Consider the following 23,176-nt stretch of genomic DNA (forward strand, 5'->3'; position numbering starts at 1 on the left):
GCACCTCCCAAGGACAAACAGCACCTTCCCACACTGACACATGCCTGCCAGGGCCTCACGCAGCACTCACCTCACAGCTGCCAAGAGCAGCCAGGCAACCAGCACTGGCCTAGCACGCACTGCTTCACAAGTCACCTCACAACCACCACCACCAGCAGCAGCCAACACCCTAGCACAGCCCGCCAAGGCACACAGGCACAAGTGACCTCACAATGCTGCCTCCAGCTCTGGCCTCGCACACCCTGGGACACAAGGCACCAGCCACAGCACCAATGGCCACACCAAAAGGCACCTCCCAAGCACAAACAGCACCTTCCAACACTGACACATGCCTGCCAGGGCCTCACGCAGCACTCACCTCACAGCTGCCAAGAGCAGCCAGGCAACCAGCACTGGCCTAGCACGCACTGCTTCACAAGTCACCTCACAACCACCACCAGCAGCAGCCGACACCCTAGCACTGCCTGCCAAGGCACACAGGCACAAGTGACCTCACAATGCTGCCTCCAGCTCTGGCCTCTCACACCCTGGGCCACAAGGCACCAGCCACAGCACCAATGGCCACACCAAAAGGCACCTCCCAAGCACAAACAGCACCTTCCCACACTGACACATGCCTGCCAGGGCCTCACGCAGCACTCACCTCACAGCTGCCAAGAGCAGCCAGGCAACCAGCACTGGCCTAGCACGCACTGCTTCACAAGTCACCTCACAACCACCACCACCAGCAGCAGCCAACACCCTAGCACTGCCCGCCAAGGCACACAGGCACAAGTGACCTCACAATGCTGCCTCCAGCTCTGGCCTCGCACACCCTGGGCCACAAGCCACCAGCCACAGCACCAATGGCCACACCAAAAGGCACCTCCCAAGCACAAACAGCACCTTCCCACACTGACACATGCCTGCCAGGGCCTCACGCAGCACTCACCTCACAGCTGCCAAGAGCAGCCAGGCAACCAGCACTGGCAAAGCACGCTCTGATTCACAAGTGACCTCACAACCACCACCACCAGCAGCAGCCAACACCCTAGCACTGCCCGCCAAGGCACACAGGCACAAGTGACCTCACAATGCTGCCTCCAGCTCTGGCCTCTCACACCCTGGGACACAAGGCACCAGCCACAGCACCAATGGCCACACCAAAAGGCACCTCCCAAGGACAAACAGCACCTTCCCACACTGACACATGCCTGCCAGGGCCTCACGCAGCACTCACCTCACAGCTGCCAAGAGCAGCCAGGCAACCAGCACTGGCCTAGCACGCACTGCTTCACAAGTCACCTCACAACCACCACCACCAGCAGCAGCCAACACCCTAGCACTGCCCGCCAAGGCACACAGGCACAAGTGACCTCACAATGCTGCCTCCAGCTCTGGCCTCGCACACCCTGGCCCACAAGGCACCAGCCACAGTACCAATGGCCACACCAAAAGGCACCTCCCAAGCACAAACAGCACCTTCCCACACTGACACATGCCTGCCAGGGCCTCACGCAGCACTCACCTCACAGCTGCCAAGAGCAGCCAGGCAACCAGCACTGGCCTAGCACGCACTGCTTCACAAGTGACCTCACAACCACCACCACCAGCAGCAGCCAACACCCTATCACAGCCCGCCAAGGCACACAGGCACAAGTGACCTCACAATGCTGCCTCCAGCTCTGGCCTCTCACACCCTGGGCCACAAAGCACCAGCCACAGCACCAATGGCCACACCAAAAGGCACCTCCCAAGCACAAACAGCACCTTCCCACACTGACACATGCCTGCCAGGGCCTCACGCAGCACTCACCTCACAGCTGCCAAGAGCAGCCAGGCAACCAGCACTGGCCTAGCACGCACTGCTTCACAAGTCACCTCACAACCACCACCACCAGCAGCAGCCAACACCCTAGCACTGCCCGCCAAGGCACAGAGGCACAAGTGACCTCACAATGCTGCCTCCAGCTCTGGCCTCGCACACCCTGGGACACAAGGCACCAGCCACAGCACCAATGGCCACACCAAAAGGCACCTCCCAAGCACAAACAGCACCTTCCCACACTGACACATGCCTGCCAGGGCCTCACGCAGCACTCACCTCACAGCTGCCAAGAGCAGCCAGGCAACCAGCACTGGCCTAGCACGCACTGCTTCACAAGTGACCTCACAACCACCACCACCAGCAGCAGCCAACACCGTAGCACTGCCCGCCAATGCACACAGGCACAAGTGACCTCACAATGCTGCCTCCAGCTCTGGCCTCGCACACCCTGGGCCACAAGGCACCAGCCACAGCACCAATGGCCACACCAAAAGGCACCTCCCAAGGACAAACAGCACCTTCCCACACTGACACATGCCTGCCAGGGCCTCACGCAGCACTCACCTCACAGCTGCCAAGAGCAGCCAGGCAACCAGCACTGGCCTAGCACGCACTGCTTCACAAGTCACCTCACAACCACCACCACCAGCAGCAGCCAACACCCTAGCACTGCCCGCCAAGGCACACAGGCACAAGTGACCTCACAATGCTGCCTCCAGCTCTGGCCTCGCACACCCTGGGCCACAAGCCACCAGCCACAGTACCAATGGCCACACCAAAAGGCACCTCCCAAGGACAAACAGCACCTTCCCACACTGACACATGCCTGCCAGGGCCTCACGCAGCACTCACCTCACAGCTGCCAAGAGCAGCCAGGCAACCAGCACTGGCCTAGCACGCACTGCTTCACAAGTGACCTCACAACCACCACCACCAGCAGCAGCCAACACCCTATCACAGCCCGCCAAGGCACACAGGCACAAGTGACCTCACAATGCTGCCTCCAGCTCTGGCCTCTCACACCCTGGGCCACAAAGCACCAGCCACAGCACCAATGGCCACACCAAAAGGCACCTCCCAAGCACAAACAGCACCTTCCCACACTGACACATGCCTGCCAGGGCCTCACGCAGCACTCACCTCACAGCTGCCAAGAGCAGCCAGGCAACCAGCACTGGCCTAGCACGCACTGCTTCACAAGTCACCTCACAACCACCACCACCAGCAGCAGCCAACACCCTAGCACTGCCCGCCAAGGCACAGAGGCACAAGTGACCTCACAATGCTGCCTCCAGCTCTGGCCTCGCACACCCTGGGACACAAGGCACCAGCCACAGCACCAATGGCCACACCAAAAGGCACCTCCCAAGCACAAACAGCACCTTCCCACACTGACACATGCCTGCCAGGGCCTCACGCAGCACTCACCTCACAGCTGCCAAGAGCAGCCAGGCAACCAGCACTGGCAAAGCACGCTCTGATTCACAAGTGACCTCACAACCACCACCACCAGCAGCAGCCAACACCGTAGCACTGCCCGCCAATGCACACAGGCACAAGTGACCTCACAATGCTGCCTCCAGCTCTGGCCTTGCACACCCTGGGCCACAAGGCACCAGCCACAGCACCAATGGCCACACCAAAAGGCACCTCCCAAGGACAAACAGCACCTTCCCACACTGACACATGCCTGCCAGGGCCTCACGCAGCACTCACCTCACAGCTGCCAAGAGCAGCCAGGCAACCAGCACTGGCAAAGCACGCTCTGATTCACAAGTGACCTCACAACCACCACCACCAGCAGCAGCCAACACCCTAGCACTGCCCGCCAAGGCACACAGGCACAAGTGACCTCACAATGCTGCCTCCAGCTCTGGCCTCTCACACCCTGGGACACAAGGCACCAGCCACAGCACCAATGGCCACACCAAAAGGCACCTCCCAAGGACAAACAGCACCTTCCCACACTGACACATGCCTGCCAGGGCCTCACGCAGCACTCACCTCACAGCTGCCAAGAGCAGCCAGGCAACCAGCGCTGGCCTAGCACGCACTGCTTCACAAGTCACCTCACAACCACCACCACCACCAGCAGCCAACACCCTAGCACTGCCCGCCAAGGCACACAGGCACAAGTGACCTCACAATGCTGCCTCCAGCTCTGGCCTCGCACACCCTGGGACACAAGGCACAAGCCACAGCACCAATGGCCACACCAAAAGGCACCTCCCAAGGACAAACAGCACCTTCCCACACTGACACATGCCTGCCAGGGCCTCACGCAGCACTCACCTCACAGCTGCCAAGAGCAGCCAGGCAACCAGCACTGGCCTAGCACGCACTGCTTCACAAGTGACCTCACAACCACCAGCAGCAGCAGCAGCCAACACCCTAGCACAGCCCGCCAAGGCACACAGGCACAAGTGACCTCACAATGCTGCCTCCAGCTCTGGCCTCGCACACCCTGGGACACAAGGCACCAGCCACAGCACCAATGGCCACACCAAAAGGCACCTCCCAAGCACAAACAGCACCTTCCCACACTGACACATGCCTGCCAGGGCCTCACGCAGCACTCACCTCACAGCTGCCAAGAGCAGCCAGGCAACCAGCACTGGCAAAGCACGCTCTGATTCACAAGTGACCTCACAACCACCACCACCAGCAGCAGCCAACACCCTAGCACTGCCCGCCAAGGCACACAGGCACAAGTGACCTCACAATGCTGCCTCCAGCTCTGGCCTCGCACACCCTGGGCCAGAAGGCACCAGCCACAGCACCAATGGCCACACCAAAAGGCACCTCCCAAGCACAAACAGCACCTTCCCACACTGACACATGCCTGCGACGGCCTCACGCAGCACTCACCTCACAGCTGCCAAGAGCAGCCAGGCAACCAGCACTGGCCTAGCACGCACTGCTTCACAAGTGACCCCACAACCACCACGAGCAGCAGCCAACACCCTAGCACTGCCCGCCAAGGCACACAGGCACAAGTGACCTCACAATGCTGCCTCCAGCTCTGGCCTCGCACACCCTGGGACACAAGGCACTAGCCACAGCACCAATGGCCACACCAAAAGGCACCTCCCAAGGACAAACAGCACCTTCCCACACTGACACATGCCTGCCAGGGCCTCACGCAGCACTCACCTCACAGCTGCCAAGAGCAGCCAGGCAACCAGCACTGGCCTAGCACGCACTGCTTCACAAGTCACCTCACAACCACCACCACCAGCAGCAGCCAACACCCTAGCACTGCCCGCCAAGGCACACAGGCACAAGTGACCTCACAATGCTGCCTCCAGCTCTGGCCTCGCACACCCTGGCCCACAAGGCACCAGCCACAGTACCAATGGCCACACCAAAAGGCACCTCCCAAGCACAAACAGCACCTTCCCACACTGACACATGCCTGCCAGGGCCTCACGCAGCACTCACCTCACAGCTGCCAAGAGCAGCCAGGCAACCAGCACTGGCCTAGCACGCACTGCTTCACAAGTGACCTCACAACCACCACCACCAGCAGCAGCCAACACCCTATCACAGCCCGCCAAGGCACACAGGCACAAGTGACCTCACAATGCTGCCTCCAGCTCTGGCCTCTCACACCCTGGGCCACAAAGCACCAGCCACAGCACCAATGGCCACACCAAAAGGCACCTCCCAAGCACAAACAGCACCTTCCCACACTGACACATGCCTGCCAGGGCCTCACGCAGCACTCACCTCACAGCTGCCAAGAGCAGCCAGGCAACCAGCACTGGCCTAGCACGCACTGCTTCACAAGTCACCTCACAACCACCACCACCAGCAGCAGCCAACACCCTAGCACTGCCTGCCAAGGCACACAGGCACAAGTGACCTCACAATGCTGCCTCCAGCTCTGGCCTCGCACACCCTGGGACACAAGGCACCAGCCACAGCACCAATGGCCACACCAAAAGGCACCTCCCAAGCACAAACAGCACCTTCCCACACTGACACATGCCTGCCAGGGCCTCACGCAGCACTCACCTCACAGCTGCCAAGAGCAGCCAGGCAACCAGCACTGGCAAAGCACGCTCTGATTCACAAGTGACCTCACAACCACCACCACCAGCAGCAGCCAACACCGTAGCACTGCCCGCCAATGCACACAGGCACAAGTGACCTCACAATGCTGCCTCCAGCTCTGGCCTTGCACACCCTGGGCCACAAGGCACCAGCCACAGCACCAATGGCCACACCAAAAGGCACCTCCCAAGCACAAACAGCACCTTCCCACACTGACACATGCCTGCCAGGGCCTCACGCAGCACTCACCTCACAGCTGCCAAGAGCAGCCAGGCAACCAGCACTGGCCTAGCACGCACTGCTTCACAAGTCACCTCACAACCACCACCACCAGCAGCAGCCAACACCCTAGCACAGCCCGCCAAGGCACACAGGCACAAGTGACCTCACAATGCTGCCTCCAGCTCTGGCCTCGCACACCCTGGGACACAAGGCACCAGCCACAGCACCAATGGCCACACCAAAAGGCACCTCCCAAGGACAAACAGCACCTTCCCACACTGACACATGCCTGCCAGGGCCTCACGCAGCACTCACCTCACAGCTGCCAAGAGCAGCCAGGCAACCAGCACTGGCCTAGCACGCACTGCTTCACAAGTGACCTCACAACCACCACCACCAGCAGCAGCCAACACCCTAGCACTGCCCGCCAAGGCACACAGGCACAAGTGACCTCACAATGCTGCCTCCAGCTCTGGCCTCGCACACCCTGGGCCTCAAAGCACCAGCCACAGCACCAATGGCCACACCAAAAGGCACCTCCCAAGGACAAACAGCACCTTCCAACACTGACACATGCCTGCCAGGGCCTCACGCAGCACTCACCTCACAGCTGCCAAGAGCAGCCAGGCAACCAGCACTGGCCTAGCACGCACTGCTTCACAAGTCACCTCACAACCACCACCACCAGCAGCCGACACCCTAGCACTGCCTGCCAAGGCACACAGGCACAAGTGACCTCACAATGCTGCCTCCAGCTCTGGCCTCTCACACCCTGGGCCACAAGGCACCAGCCACAGCACCAATGGCCACACCAAAAGGCACCTCCCAAGCACAAACAGCACCTTCCCACACTGACACATGCCTGCCAGGGCCTCACGCAGCACTCACCTCACAGCTGCCAAGAGCAGCCAGGCAACCAGCACTGGCCTAGCACGCACTGCTTCACAAGTCACCTCACAACCACCACCACCAGCAGCAGCCAACACCCTAGCACTGCCCGCCAAGGCACACAGGCACAAGTGACCTCACAATGCTGCCTCCAGCTCTGGCCTCGCACACCCTGGGCCACAAGCCACCAGCCACAGCACCAATGGCCACACCAAAAGGCACCTCCCAAGCACAAACAGCACCTTCCCACACTGACACATGCCTGCCAGGGCCTCACGCAGCACTCACCTCACAGCTGCCAAGAGCAGCCAGGCAACCAGCACTGGCAAAGCACGCTCTGATTCACAAGTGACCTCACAACCACCACCACCAGCAGCAGCCAACACCCTAGCACTGCCCGCCAAGGCACACAGGCACAAGTGACCTCACAATGCTGCCTCCAGCTCTGGCCTCTCACACCCTGGGACACAAGGCACCAGCCACAGCACCAATGGCCACACCAAAAGGCACCTCCCAAGGACAAACAGCACCTTCCCACACTGACACATGCCTGCGACGGCCTCACGCAGCACTCACCTCACAGCTGCCAAGAGCAGCCAGGCAACCAGCGCTGGCCTAGCACGCACTGCTTCACAAGTCACCTCACAACCACCACCACCACCAGCAGCCAACACCCTAGCACTGCCCGCCAAGGCACACAGGCACAAGTGACCTCACAATGCTGCCTCCAGCTCTGGCCTCGCACACCCTGGGACACAAGGCACCAGCCACAGCACCAATGGCCACACCAAAAGGCACCTCCCAAGGACAAACAGCACCTTCCCACACTGACACATGCCTGCGACGGCCTCACGCAGCACTCACCTCACAGCTGCCAAGAGCAGCCAGGCAACCAGCACTGGCCTAGCACGCACTGCTTCACAAGTGACCTCACAACCACCAGCAGCAGCAGCAGCCAACACCCTAGCACAGCCCGCCAAGGCACACAGGCACAAGTGACCTCACAATGCTGCCTCCAGCTCTGGCCTCGCACACCCTGGGACACAAGGCACCAGCCACAGCACCAATGGCCACACCAAAAGGCACCTCCCAAGCACAAACAGCACCTTCCCACACTGACACATGCCTGCCAGGGCCTCACGCAGCACTCACCTCACAGCTGCCAAGAGCAGCCAGGCAACCAGCACTGGCAAAGCACGCTCTGATTCACAAGTCACCTCACAACCACCACCACCAGCAGCAGCCAACACCCTAGCACTGCCCGCCAAGGCACACAGGCACAAGTGACCTCACAATGCTGCCTCCAGCTCTGGCCTCGCACACCCTGGGCCAGAAGGCACCAGCCACAGCACCAATGGCCACACCAAAAGGCACCTCCCAAGCACAAACAGCACCTTCCCACACTGACACATGCCTGCGACGGCCTCACGCAGCACTCACCTCACAGCTGCCAAGAGCAGCCAGGCAACCAGCACTGGCCTAGCACGCACTGCTTCACAAGTGACCCCACAACCACCACGAGCAGCAGCCAACACCCTAGCACTGCCCGCCAAGGCACACAGGCACAAGTGACCTCACAATGCTGCCTCCAGCTCTGGCCTCGCACACCCTGGGACACAAGGCACTAGCCACAGCACCAATGGCCACACCAAAAGGCACCTCCCAAGGACAAACAGCACCTTCCCACACTGACACATGCCTGCCAGGGCCTCACGCAGCACTCACCTCACAGCTGCCAAGAGCAGCCAGGCAACCAGCGCTGGCCTAGCACGCACTGCTTCACAAGTCACCTCACAACCACCACCAGCAGCAGCAGCCAACACCCTAGCACTGCCCGCCAAGGCACACAGGCACAAGTGACCTCACAATGCTGCCTCCAGCTCTGGCCTCGCACACCCTGGCCCACAAGGCACCAGCCACAGTACCAATGGCCACACCAAAAGGCACCTCCCAAGCACAAACAGCACCTTCCCACACTGACACATGCCTGCCAGGGCCTCACGCAGCACTCACCTCACAGCTGCCAAGAGCAGCCAGGCAACCAGCACTGGCCTAGCACGCACTGCTTCACAAGTGACCTCACAACCACCACCACCAGCAGCAGCCAACACCCTATCACAGCCCGCCAAGGCACACAGGCACAAGTGACCTCACAATGCTGCCTCCAGCTCTGGCCTCTCACACCCTGGGCCACAAAGCACCAGCCACAGCACCAATGGCCACACCAAAAGGCACCTCCCAAGCACAAACAGCACCTTCCCACACTGACACATGCCTGCCAGGGCCTCACGCAGCACTCACCTCACAGCTGCCAAGAGCAGCCAGGCAACCAGCACTGGCCTAGCACGCACTGCTTCACAAGTCACCTCACAACCACCACCACCAGCAGCAGCCAACACCCTAGCACTGCCCGCCAAGGCACACAGGCACAAGTGACCTCACAATGCTGCCTCCAGCTCTGGCCTCGCACACCCTGGGACACAAGGCACCAGCCACAGCACCAATGGCCACACCAAAAGGCACCTCCCAAGCACAAACAGCACCTTCCCACACTGACACATGCCTGCCAGGGCCTCACGCAGCACTCACCTCACAGCTGCCAAGAGCAGCCAGGCAACCAGCACTGGCAAAGCACGCTCTGATTCACAAGTGACCTCACAACCACCACCACCAGCAGCAGCCAACACCGTAGCACTGCCCGCCAATGCACACAGGCACAAGTGACCTCACAATGCTGCCTCCAGCTCTGGCCTTGCACACCCTGGGCCACAAGGCACCAGCCACAGCACCAATGGCCACACCAAAAGGCACCTCCCAAGGACAAACAGCACCTTCCCACACTGACACATGCCTGCCAGGGCCTCACGCAGCACTCACCTCACAGCTGCCAAGAGCAGCCAGGCAACCAGCACTGGCCTAGCACGCACTGCTTCACAAGTCACCTCACAACCACCACCACCAGCAGCAGCCAACACCCTAGCACAGCCCGCCAAGGCACACAGGCACAAGTGACCTCACAATGCTGCCTCCAGCTCTGGCCTCGCACACCCTGGGACACAAGGCACCAGCCACAGCACCAATGGCCACACCAAAAGGCACCTCCCAAGGACAAACAGCACCTTCCCACACTGACACATGCCTGCCAGGGCCTCACGCAGCACTCACCTCACAGCTGCCAAGAGCAGCCAGGCAACCAGCACTGGCCTAGCACGCACTGCTTCACAAGTGACCTCACAACCACCAGCAGCAGCAGCAGCCAACACCCTAGCACTGCCCGCCAAGGCACACAGGCACAAGTGACCTCACAATGCTGCCTCCAGCTCTGGCCTCGCACACCCTGGGACACAAGGCACCAGCCACAGCACCAATGGCCACACCAAAAGGCACCTCCCAAGGACAAACAGCACCTTCCAACACTGACACATGCCTGCCAGGGCCTCACGCAGCACTCACCTCACAGCTGCCAAGAGCAGCCAGGCAACCAGCACTGGCCTAGCACGCACTGCTTCACAAGTCACCTCACAACCACCACCAGCAGCAGCCGACACCCTAGCACTGCCTGCCAAGGCACACAGGCACAAGTGACCTCACAATGCTGCCTCCAGCTCTGGCCTCTCACACCCTGGGCCACAAGGCACCAGCCACAGCACCAATGGCCACACCAAAAGGCACCTCCCAAGCACAAACAGCACCTTCCCACACTGACACATGCCTGCCAGGGCCTCACGCAGCACTCACCTCACAGCTGCCAAGAGCAGCCAGGCAACCAGCACTGGCCTAGCACGCACTGCTTCACAAGTCACCTCACAACCACCACCACCAGCAGCAGCCAACACCCTAGCACTGCCCGCCAAGGCACACAGGCACAAGTGACCTCACAATGCTGCCTCCAGCTCTGGCCTCGCACACCCTGGGCCACAAGCCACCAGCCACAGCACCAATGGCCACACCAAAAGGCACCTCCCAAGCACAAACAGCACCTTCCCACACTGACACATGCCTGCCAGGGCCTCACGCAGCACTCACCTCACAGCTGCCAAGAGCAGCCAGGCAACCAGCACTGGCAAAGCACGCTCTGATTCACAAGTGACCTCACAACCACCACCACCAGCAGCAGCCAACACCCTAGCACTGCCCGCCAAGGCACACAGGCACAAGTGACCTCACAATGCTGCCTCCAGCTCTGGCCTCTCACACCCTGGGACACAAGGCACCAGCCACAGCACCAATGGCCACACCAAAAGGCACCTCCCAAGGACAAACAGCACCTTCCCACACTGACACATGCCTGCCAGGGCCTCACGCAGCACTCACCTCACAGCTGCCAAGAGCAGCCAGGCAACCAGCGCTGGCCTAGCACGCACTGCTTCACAAGTCACCTCACAACCACCACCACCACCAGCAGCCAACACCCTAGCACTGCCCGCCAAGGCACACAGGCACAAGTGACCTCACAATGCTGCCTCCAGCTCTGGCCTCGCACACCCTGGGACACAAGGCACAAGCCACAGCACCAATGGCCACACCAAAAGGCACCTCCCAAGGACAAACAGCACCTTCCCACACTGACACATGCCTGCCAGGGCCTCACGCAGCACTCACCTCACAGCTGCCAAGAGCAGCCAGGCAACCAGCACTGGCCTAGCATGCACTGCTTCACAAGTCACCTCACAACCACCACCACCAGCAGCAGCCAACACCCTAGCACAGCCCGCCAAGGCACACAGGCACAAGTGACCTCACAATGCTGCCTCCAGCTCTGGCCTCGCACACCCTGGGACACACGGCACCAGCCACAGCACCAATGGCCACACCAAAAGGCACCTCCCAAGGACAAACAGCACCTTCCCACACTGACACATGCCTGCGACGGCCTCACGCAGCACTCACCTCACAGCTGCCAAGAGCAGCCAGGCAACCAGCACTGGCCTAGCACGCACTGCTTCACAAGTGACCTCACAACCACCAGCAGCAGCAGCAGCCAACACCCTAGCACAGCCCGCCAAGGCACACAGGCACAAGTGACCTCACAATGCTGCCTCCAGCTCTGGCCTCGCACACCCTGGGACACAAGGCACCAGCCACAGCACCAATGGCCACACCAAAAGGCACCTCCCAAGGACAAACAGCACCTTCCCACACTGACACATGCCTGCCAGGGCCTCACGCAGCACTCACCTCACAGCTGCCAAGAGCAGCCAGGCAACCAGCACTGGCCTAGCACGCACTGCTTCACAAGTCACCTCACAACCACCACCACCAGCAGCAGCCAACACCCTAGCACTGCCCGCCAAGGCACACAGGCACAAGTGACCTCACAATGCTGCCTCCAGCTCTGGCCTCGCACACCCTGGGCCACAAGGCACCAGCCACAGCACCAATGGCCACACCAAAATGCACCTCCCAAGCACAAACAGCACCTTCCCACACTGACACATGCCTGCCAGGGCCTCACGCAGCACTCACCTCACAGCTGCGAAGAGCAGCCAGGCAACCAGCACTGGCCTAGCACACACTGCTTCACAAGTGACCTCACAACCACCACCACCAGCAGCAGCCAACACCCTAGCACTGCCCGCCAAGGCACACAGGCACAAGTGACCTCACAATGCTGCCTCCAGCTCTGGCCTCTCACACCCTGGGCCAAAAAGCACCAGCCAGAGCACCAATGGCCACACCAAAAGGCACCTCCCAAGGACAAACAGCACCTTCCCACACTGACACATGCCTGCCAGGGCCTCACGCAGCACTCACCTCACAGCTGCCAAGAGCAGCCAGGCAACCAGCACTGGCCTAGCACGCACTGCTTCACAAGTCACCTCACAACCACCACCACCAGCAGCAGCCAACACCCGAGCACTGCCCACCATGGCACACAGGCACAAGTGACCTCACAATGCTGCCTCCAGCTCTGGCCTCTCACACCCTGGGACACAAGGCACTAGCCACAGCACCAATGGCCACACCAAAAGGCACCTCCCAAGGACAAACAGCACCTTCCCACACTGACACATGCCTGCCAGGGCCTCACGCAGCACTCACCTCACAGCTGCCAAGAGCAGCCAGGCAACCAGCACTGGCCTAGCATGCACTGCTTCACAAGTGACCTCACAACCTCCACGAGCAGCAGCCAACACCCTAGCACTGCCCGCCAAGGCACACAGGCACAAGTGACCTCACAATGCTGCCTCCAGCTCTGGCCTTGCACACCCTGGAACACAAGGCACCAGCCACAGCACCAATGGCCACACCAAAAGGCACCTCCCAAGGACAAACAGCACCTTCCCACACTGACACATGCCTGCAAGGGCCTCACGCAGCACTCACCTCACAGCTGCCAAGAGCAGCCAGGCAACCAGCACTGGCCTAGCACGCACTGCTTCACAAGTGACCTCACAACCACCACCACCAGCAGCAGCCAACACCCTAGCACTGCCCGCCAAGGCACACAGGCACAAGTGACCTCACAATGCTGCCTCCAGCTCTGGCCTCTCACACCCTGGGCCACAAAGCACCAGCCACAGCACCAATGGCCACAACAAAAGGCACCTCCCAAGCACAAACAGCACCTTCCCACACTGACACATGCCTGCGACGGCCTCACGCAGCACTCACCTCACAGCTGCCAAGAGCAGCCAGGCAACCAGCACTGGCCTAGCACGCACTGCTTCACAAGTCACCTCACAACCACCACGAGCAGCAGCCAACACCCTAGCACTGCCCGCCAAGGCACAGAGGCACAAGTGACCTCACAATGCTGCCTCCAGCTCTGGCCTCGCACACCCTGGGCCTCAAAGCACCAGCCACAGCACCAATGGCCACACCAAAAGGCACCTCCCAAGGACAAACAGCACCTTCCCACACTGACACATGCCTGCAACGGCCTCACGCAGCACTCACCTCACAGCTGCCAAGAGCAGCCAGGCAACCAGCACTGGCCTAGCACGCACTGCTTCACAAGTGACCTCACAACCACCACCACCAGCAGCAGCCAACACCCTAGCACTGCCCGCCAAGGCACACAGGCACAAGTGACCTCACAATGCTGCCTCCAGCTCTGGCCTCGCACACCCTGGGCCACAAGGCACCAGCCACAGCACCAATGGCCACACCAAAAGGCACCGCCCAAGGACAAACAGCACCTTCCCACACTGACACATGCCTGCCAGGGCCTCACGCAGCACTCACCTCACAGCTGCGAAGAGCAGCCAGGCAACCAGCACTGGCCTAGCACGCACTGCTTCACAAGTCACCTCACAACCACCACCACCAGCAGCAGCCAACACCCTAGCACTGCCCGCCAAGGCACACAGGCACAAGTGACCTCACAATGCTGCCTCCAGCTCTGGCCTCTCACACCCTGGGACACAAGGCACCAGCCACAGCACCAATGGCCACACCAAAAGGCACCTCCCAAGGACAAACAGCACCTTCCCACACTGACACATGCCTGCCAGGGCCTCACGCAGCACTCACCTCACAGCTGCCAAGAGCAGCCAGGCAACCAGCACTGGCCTAGCACGCACGGCTTCACAAGTGACCTCACAACCACCACCACTAGCAGCAGCCAACACCCTAGCACTGCCCACCATGGCACACAGGCACAAGTGACCTCACAATGCTGCCTCCAGCTCTGGCCTCTCACACCCTGGGACACAAGGCACTAGCCACAGCACCAATGGCCACACCAAAAGGCACCTCCCAAGGACAAACAGCACCTTCCCACACTGACACATGCCTGCCAGGGCCTCACGCAGCACTCACCTCACAGCTGCCAAGAGCAGCCAGGCAACCAGCACTGGCCTAGCATGCACTGCTTCACAAGTGACCTCACAACCTCCACGAGCAGCAGCCAACACCCTAGCACTGCCCGCCAAGGCACACAGGCACAAGTGACCTCACAATGCTGCCTCCAGCTCTGGCCTTGCACACCCTGGAACACAAGGCACCAGCCACGGCACCAATGGCCACACCAAAAGGCACCTCCCAAGGACAAACAGCACCTTTCCACACTGACACATGCCTGCGACGGCCTCACGCAGCACTCACCTCACAGCTGCCAAGAGCAGCCAGGCAACCAGCACTGGCCTAGCACGCACTGCTTCACAAGTCACCTCACAACCACCACCACCAGCAGCAGCCAACACCCTAGCACTGCCCGCCAAGGCACACAGGCACAAGTGACCTCACAATGCTGCCTCCAGCTCTGGCCTCGCACACCCTGGGCCACAAGGCACCAGCCACAGCACCAATGGCCACACCAAAAGGCACCTCCCAAGCACAAACAGCACCTTCCCACACTGACACATGCCTGCCAGGGCCTCACGCAGCACTCAACTCACAGCTGCCAAGAGCAGCCAGGCAACCAGCACTGGCCTAGCACGCACTGCTTCACAAGAGACCTCACAACCACCACCACCAGCAGCAGCCAACACCCTAGCACTGCCCGCCAAGGCACACAGGCACAAGTGACCTCACAATGCTGCCTCCAGCTCTGGCCTCTCACACCCTGGGCCACAAGGCACCAGCCACGGAACCAATGGCCACACCAAAAGGCACCTCCCAAGCACAAACAGCACCTTCCCACACTGACACATGCCTGCCAGGGCCTCACGCAGCACTCACCTCACAGCTGCCAAGAGCAGCCAGGCAACCAGCACTGGCCTAGCACGCACTGCTTCACAAGTCACCTCACAACCACCACCACCACAAGCAGCCAACACCCTAGCACTGCTCGCCAAGGCACACAGGCACAAGTGACCTCACAATGCTGCCTCCAGCTCTGGCCTCGCACACCCTGGGCCTCAAAGCACCAGCCACAGCACCAATGGCCACACCAAAAGGCACCTCCCAAGGACAAACAGCACCTTCCCACACTGACACATGACTGCCAGGGCCTCACGCAGCACTTACCTCACAGCTGCCAAGAGCACCCAGGCAACAAGCACTGGCCTAGCACGCACTGCTTCACAAGTCACCTCACAACAACCACCACCAGAAGCAGCCAACACCCTAGCACTGCTCGCCAAGGCACACAGGCACAAGTGACCTCACAATGCTGCCTCCAGCTCTGGCCTCGCACACCCTGGGACACAAGGCACCAGCCACAGCACCAATGGCCACACCAAAAGGCACCTCCCAAGCACAAACAGCACCTTCCCACACTGACACATGCCTGCCAGGGCCTCACGCAGCACTCACCTCACAGCTGCCAAGAGCAGCCAGGCAACCAGCACTGGCCTAGCACGCACTGCTTCACAAGTGACCTCACAACCACCACCACCACCACCAGCCAACACCCTAGCACTGCCTGCCAAGGCACAGAGGCACAAGTGACCTCACAATGCTGCCTCCAGCTCTGGCCTCACACACCCTGGGCCACAAGGCACCAGCCACAGCACCAATGGCCACACCAAAAGGCACCTCCCAAGCACAAACAGCACCTTCCCACACTGACACATGCCTGCGACGGCCTCACGCAGCACTCACCTCACAGCTGCCAAGAGCAGCCAGGCAACCAGCACTGGCCTAGCACGCCCTGCTTCACAAGTGACCTCACAACCACCACCACCAGCAGCAGCCAACACCCTAGCACTGCCTGCCAAGGCACACAGGCACAAGTGACCTCACAATGCTTCCTCCAGCTCTGGCCTCGCACACCCTGGGCCACAAGGCACCAGCCACAGCACCAATGGCCACACCAAAAGGCACCTCCCAAGCACAATCAGCACCTTCCCACACTGACACATGCCTGCCAGGGCCTCACGCAGCACTCACCTCACAGCTGCCAAGAGCAGCCAGGCAACCAGCACTGGCCTAGCACGCATTGCTTCACAAGTGACCTCACAACCACCACCAGCAGCAGCAGCCAACACCCTAGCACTGCCCGCCAAGGCACACAGGCACAAGTGACCTCACAATGCTGCCTCCAGCTCTGGCCTCGCACACCCTGGGCCACAAAGCACCAGCCAGAGCACCAATGGCCACACCAAAAGGCACCTCCCAAGCACAAACAGCACCATCCCACACTGACACATGCCTGCCAGGGCCTCACGCAGAACTCACCTCACAGCTGCCAAGAGCAGCCAGGCAACCAGCACTGGCCTAGCACGCACTGCTTCACAAGTCACCTCACAACCACCACCACCAGCAGCAGCCAACACCCTAGCACTGCCCGCCAAGGCACACAGGCACAAGTGACCTCACAATGCTGCCTCCAGCTCTGGCCTCGCACACCCTGGGACACAAGGCACCAGCCACAGCACCAATGGCCACACCAAAAGGCACCTCCCAAGCACAAACAGCACCTTCCCACACTGACACATGCCTGCCAGGGCCTCACGCAGCACTCACCTCACAGCTGCCAAGAGCAGCCAGGCAACCAGCACTGGCCTAGCACGCACTGCTTCACAAGTCACCTCACAACCACCACCACCAGCAGCAGCCAACACCCTAGCACTGCCCGCCAAGGCACACAGGCACAAGTGACCTCACAATGCTGCCTCCAGCTCTGGCCTTGCACACCCTGCGCCACAAGGCACCAGCCCCAGCACCAATGACCACACCAAAAGGCACCTCCCAAGGACAAACAGCACCTTCCCACACTGACACATGCCTGCCAGGGCCTCACGCAGCACTCACCTCACAGCTGCCAAGAGCAGCCAGGCAACCAGCGCTGGCCTAGCACGCACTGCTTCACAAGTCACCTCACAACCACCACCACCAGCAGCAGCCAACACCCTAGCACTGCCCGCCAAGGCACACAGGCACAAGTGACCTCACAATGCTGCCTCCAGCTCTGGCCTCTCACACCCTGGGACACAAGGCACCAGCCACAGCACCAATGGCCACACCAAAAGGCACCTCCCAAGGACAAACAGCACCTTCCCACACTGACACATGCCTGCCAAGGCCTCACGCAGCACTCACCTCACAGCTGCCAAGAGCAGCCAGGCAACCAGCACTGGCCTAGCACGCACTGCTTCACAAGTCACCTCACAACCACCACCACCAGCAGCAGCCAACACCCTAGCAAAGCCCGCCAAGGCACACAGGCACAAGTGACCTCACAATGCTGCCTCCAGCTCTGGCCTCGCACACCCTGGGACACAAGGCACCAGCCACAGCACCAATGGCCACACCAAAAGGCACCTCCCAAGCACAATCAGCACCTTCCCACACTGACACATGCCTGCGACGGCCTCAGGCAGCACTCACCTCACAGCTGCCAAGAGCAGCCAGGCAACCAGCACTGGCCTAGCACGCACTGATGCACAAGTGACCTCACAACCACCACCACCAGCAGCAGCCAACACCCTAGCACTGCCCGCCAAGGCAGACAGGCACAAGTGACCTCACAATGCTGCCTCCAGCTCTGGCCTCGCACACCCTGGGCCACAAGGCACCAGCCACAGCACCAATGGCCACACCAAAAGGCACCTCCCAAGGACAAACAGCACCTTCCCACACTCACACATGCCTGCCAGGGCCTCACACAGCACTCACCTCACAGCTGCCAAGAGCAGCCAGGCAACCAGCACTGGCCTAGCACGCACTGCTTCACAAGTGACCTAACAACCACCACCAGCAGCAGCCGACACCCTAGCACTGCCCGCCAAGGCACACAGGCACAAGTGACCTCACAATGCTGCCTCCAGCTCTGGCCTCGCACACCCTGGGCCACAAGGCACCAGCCACAGCACCAATGGCCACACCAAAAGGCACCTCCCAAGGACAAACAGCACCTTCCCACACTGACACATGCCTGCCAGGGCCTCACGCAGCACTCACCTCACAGCTGCCAAGAGCAGCCAGGCAACGAGCACTGGCCTAGCACGCACTGCTTCACAAGTGACCTCACAACCACCACCAGCAGCAGCCGACACCCTAGCACTGCCCGCCAAGGCACACAGGCACAAGTGACCTCACAATGCTGCCTCCAGCTCTGGCCTTGCACACCCTGGGCCACAAGGCACCAGCCACAGCACCAATGGCCACACCAAAAGGCACCTCCCAAGCACAAACAGCACCTTCCCACACTGACACATGCCTGCCAGGGCCTCACGCAGCACTCACCTCACAGCTGCCAAGAGCAGCCAGGCAACCAGCACTGGCCTAGCACGCACTGCTTCACAAGTCACCTCACAACCACCACCACCAGCAGCAGCCAACAGCCTAGCACTGCCCGCCAAGGCACACAGGCACAAGTCACATCACAATGCTGCCTCCAGCTCTGGCCTCGCACACCCTGGGACACAAGGCACCAGCCACAGCACCAATGGCCACACCAAAAGGCACCTCCCAAGGACAAACAGCACCTTCCCACACTGACACATGCCTGCCAGGGCCTCACGCAGCACTCACCTCACAGCTGCCAAGAGCAGCCAGGCAACCAGCACTGGCCTAGCACGCACTGCTTCACAAGTCACCTCACAACCACCACCACCAGCAGCAGCCAACACCCTAGCACTGCCCGCCAAGGCACAGAGGCACAAGTGACCTCACAATGCTGCCTCCAGCTCTGGCCTCACACACCCTGGGCCACAAGGCACCAGCCACAGCACCAATGGCCACACCAAAAGGCACCTCCCAAGGACAAACAGCACCTTCCCACACTGACACATGCCTGCCAGGGCCTCACGCAGCACTCACCTCACAGCTGCCAAGAGCAGCCAGGCAACCAGCACTGGCCTAGCACGCACTGCTTCACAAGTGACCTCACAACCACCACCACCACCAGCAGCCAACACCCTAGCACAGCCCGCCAAGGCACACAGGCACAAGTGACCTCACAATGCTGCCTCCAGCTCTGGCCTCGCACACCCTGGGCCACATGGCACCAGCCACAGCACCAATGGCCACACCAAAAGGCACCTCCCAAGCACAAACAGCACCTTCCCACACTGACACATGCCTGCCAGGGCCTCAAGCAGCACTCACCTCACAGCTGCCAAGAGCAGCCAGGCAACCAGCACTGGCCTAGCACGCACTGCTTCACAAGTCACCTCACAACCACCACCACTAGCAGCAGCCAACACCCTAGCACTACCCCCCAAGGCACACAGGCACAAGTGACCTCACAATGCTGCCTCCAGCTCTGGCCTCTCACACCCTGGGACACAAGGCACTAGCCACAGCACCAATGGCCACACCAAAAGGCACCTCCCAAGCACAAACAGCACCTTCCCACACTGACACATGCCTGCCAGGGCCTCACGCAGCACTCACCTCACAGCTGCCAAGAGCAGCCAGGCAACCAGCACTGGCCTAGCATGCACTGCTTCACAAGTGACCTCACAACCTCCACGAGCAGCAGCCAACACCCTAGCACTGCCCGCCAAGGCACACAGGCACAAGTGACCTCACAATGCTGCCTCCAGCTCTGGCCTTGCACACCCTGGGACACAAGGCACCAGCCACGGCACCAATGGCCACACCAAAAGGCACCTCCCAAGGACAAACAGCACCTTTCCACACTGACACATGCCTGCCAGGGCCTCACGCAGCACTCACCTCACAGCTGCCAAGAGCAGCCAGGCAACCAGCACTGGCCTAGCACGCACTGCTTCACAAGTGACCTCACAACCACCACCACCAGTAGCAGACAACACCCTAGCACAGCCCGCCAAGGCACACAGGCACAACTGACCTCACAATGCTGCCTCCAGCTCTGGCCTCGCACACCCTGGGCCACAAGGCACCAGCCACGGCACCAATGGCCACACCAAAAGGCACCTCCCAAGCACAAACAGCACCTTCCCACACTGACACATGCCTGCCAGGGCCTCATGCAGCACTCACCTCACAGCTGCCAAGAGCAGCCAGGCAACCAGCGCTGGCCTAGCACGCACTGCTTCACAAGTCACCTCACAACCACCACCACCAGCAGCAGCCAACACCCTAGCACTGCCCGCCAAGGCACACAGGCACAAGTGACCTCACAATGCTGCCTCCAGCTCTGGCCTCTCACACCCTGGGCCACAAAGCACCAGCCACAGCACCAATGGCCACACCAAAAGGCACCTCCCAAGGACAAACAGCACCTTCCCACACTGACACATGCCTGCCAGGGCCTCACGCAGCACTCACCTCACAGCTGCCAAGAGCAGCCAGGCAACCAGCACTGGCCTAGCACGCACTGCTTCACAAGTCACCTCACAACCACCACCACCACCACCAGCCAACACCCTAGCACTGCCCGCCAAGGCACACAGGCACAAGTGACCTCACAATGCTGCCTCCAGCTCTGGCCTCGCACACCCTGGGCCACAAGGCACCAGCCACAGCACCAATGGCCACACCAAAAGGCACCTCCCAAGCACAAACAGCACCTTCCCACACTGACACATGCCTGCCAGGGCCTCACGCAGCACTCACCTCACAGCTGCCAAGAGCAGCCAGGCAACCAGCACTGGCAAAGCACGCACTGCTTCACAAGTGACCTCACAACCACCACCACCAGCAGCAGCCAACACCCTAGCACTGCCTGCCAAGGCACACAGGCACAAGTGACCTCACAATGCTGCCTCCAGCTCTGGCCTCGCACACCCTGGGACACAAGGCACCAGCCACAGCACCAATGGCCACACCAAAAGGCACCTCCCAAGCACAATCAGCACCTTCCCACACTGACACATGCCTGCCAGGGCCTCACGCAGTACTCACCTCACAGCTGCCAAGAGCAGCCAGGCAACCAGAACTGGCCTAGCACGCACTGCTTCACAAGTCACCTCACAACCAACACCACCAGCAGCAGCCAACACCCTAGCACTGCCCGCCAAGGCACACAGGCACAAGTGACGTCACAATGCTGCCTCCAGCTCTGGCCTCGCACACCCTGGGACACAAGGCACCAGCCACAGCACCAATGGCCACACCAAAAGGCACCTCCCAAGGACAAACAGCACCTTCCCACACTGACACATGCCTGCCAGGGCCTCACGCAGCACTCACCTCACAGCTGCCAAGAGCAGCCAGGCAACCAGCACTGGCAAAGCACGCACTGCTTCATAAGTGACCTCACAACCACCACCACCAGCAGCAGCCAACACCCTAGCACTGCCCGCCAGGGCACACAGGCACAAGTGACCTCACAATGCTGCCTCCAGCTCTGGCCTTGCACACCCTGCGCCACAAGGCACCAGCCCCAGCACCAATGGCCACACCAAAAGGCACCTGCCAAGGACAAACAGCACCTTCCCACACTGACACATGCCTGCCAGGGCCTCACGCAGCACTCACCTCACAGCTGCCAAGAGCAGCCAGGCAACCAGCGCTGGCCTAGCACGCACTGCTTCACAAGTCACCTCACAACCACCACCACCAGCAGCAGCCAACACCCTAGCACTGCCCGCCAAGGCACACAGGCACAAGTGACCTCACAATGCTGCCTCCAGATCTGGACTCTCACACCCTGGGCCACAAGGCACCAGCCACAGCACCAATGGCCACACCAAAAGGCACCTCCCAAGCACAAACAGCACCTTCCCACACTGACACATGCCTGCGACAGCCTCACGCAGCACTCACCTCACAGCTGCCAAGAGCAGCCAGGCAACCAGCACTGGCAAAGCACGCACTGCTTCACAAGTGACCTCACAACCACCACCACCAGCAGCAGCCAACACCCTAGCACTGCCCGCCAAGGCACACAGGCACAAGTGACCTCACAATGCTGCCTCCAGCTCTGGCCTTGCACACCCTGCGCCACAAGGCACCAGCCCCAGCACCAATGGCCACACCAAAAGGCACCTCCCAAGGACAAACAGCACCTTCCCACACTGACACATGCCTGCCAGGGCCTCACGCAGCACTCACCTCACAGCTGCCAAGAGCAGCCAGGCAACCAGCACTGGCAAAGCACGCACTGCTTCACAAGTGACCTCACAACCACCACCACCAGCAGCAGCCAACACCCTAGCACTGCCCGCCAAGGCACACAGGCACAAGTGACCTCACAATGCTGCCTCCAGCTCTGGCCTTGCACACCCTGCGCCACAAGGCACCAGCCCCAGCACCAATGGCCACACCAAAAGGCACCTCCCAAGGACAAACAGCACCTTCCCACACTGACACATGCCTGCCAGGGCCTCACACAGCACTCACCTCACAGCTGCCAAGAGCAGCCAGGCAACGAGCACTGGCCTAGCACGCACTGCTTCACAAGTCACCTCACAACCACCACCACCAGAAGCAGCCAACACC

Source organism: Rhea pennata, unplaced genomic scaffold, assembly GCF_028389875.1.
Source record: "Rhea pennata isolate bPtePen1 unplaced genomic scaffold, bPtePen1.pri scaffold_23_1, whole genome shotgun sequence".
Lineage (NCBI taxonomy): Eukaryota > Metazoa > Chordata > Aves > Rheiformes > Rheidae > Rhea > Rhea pennata.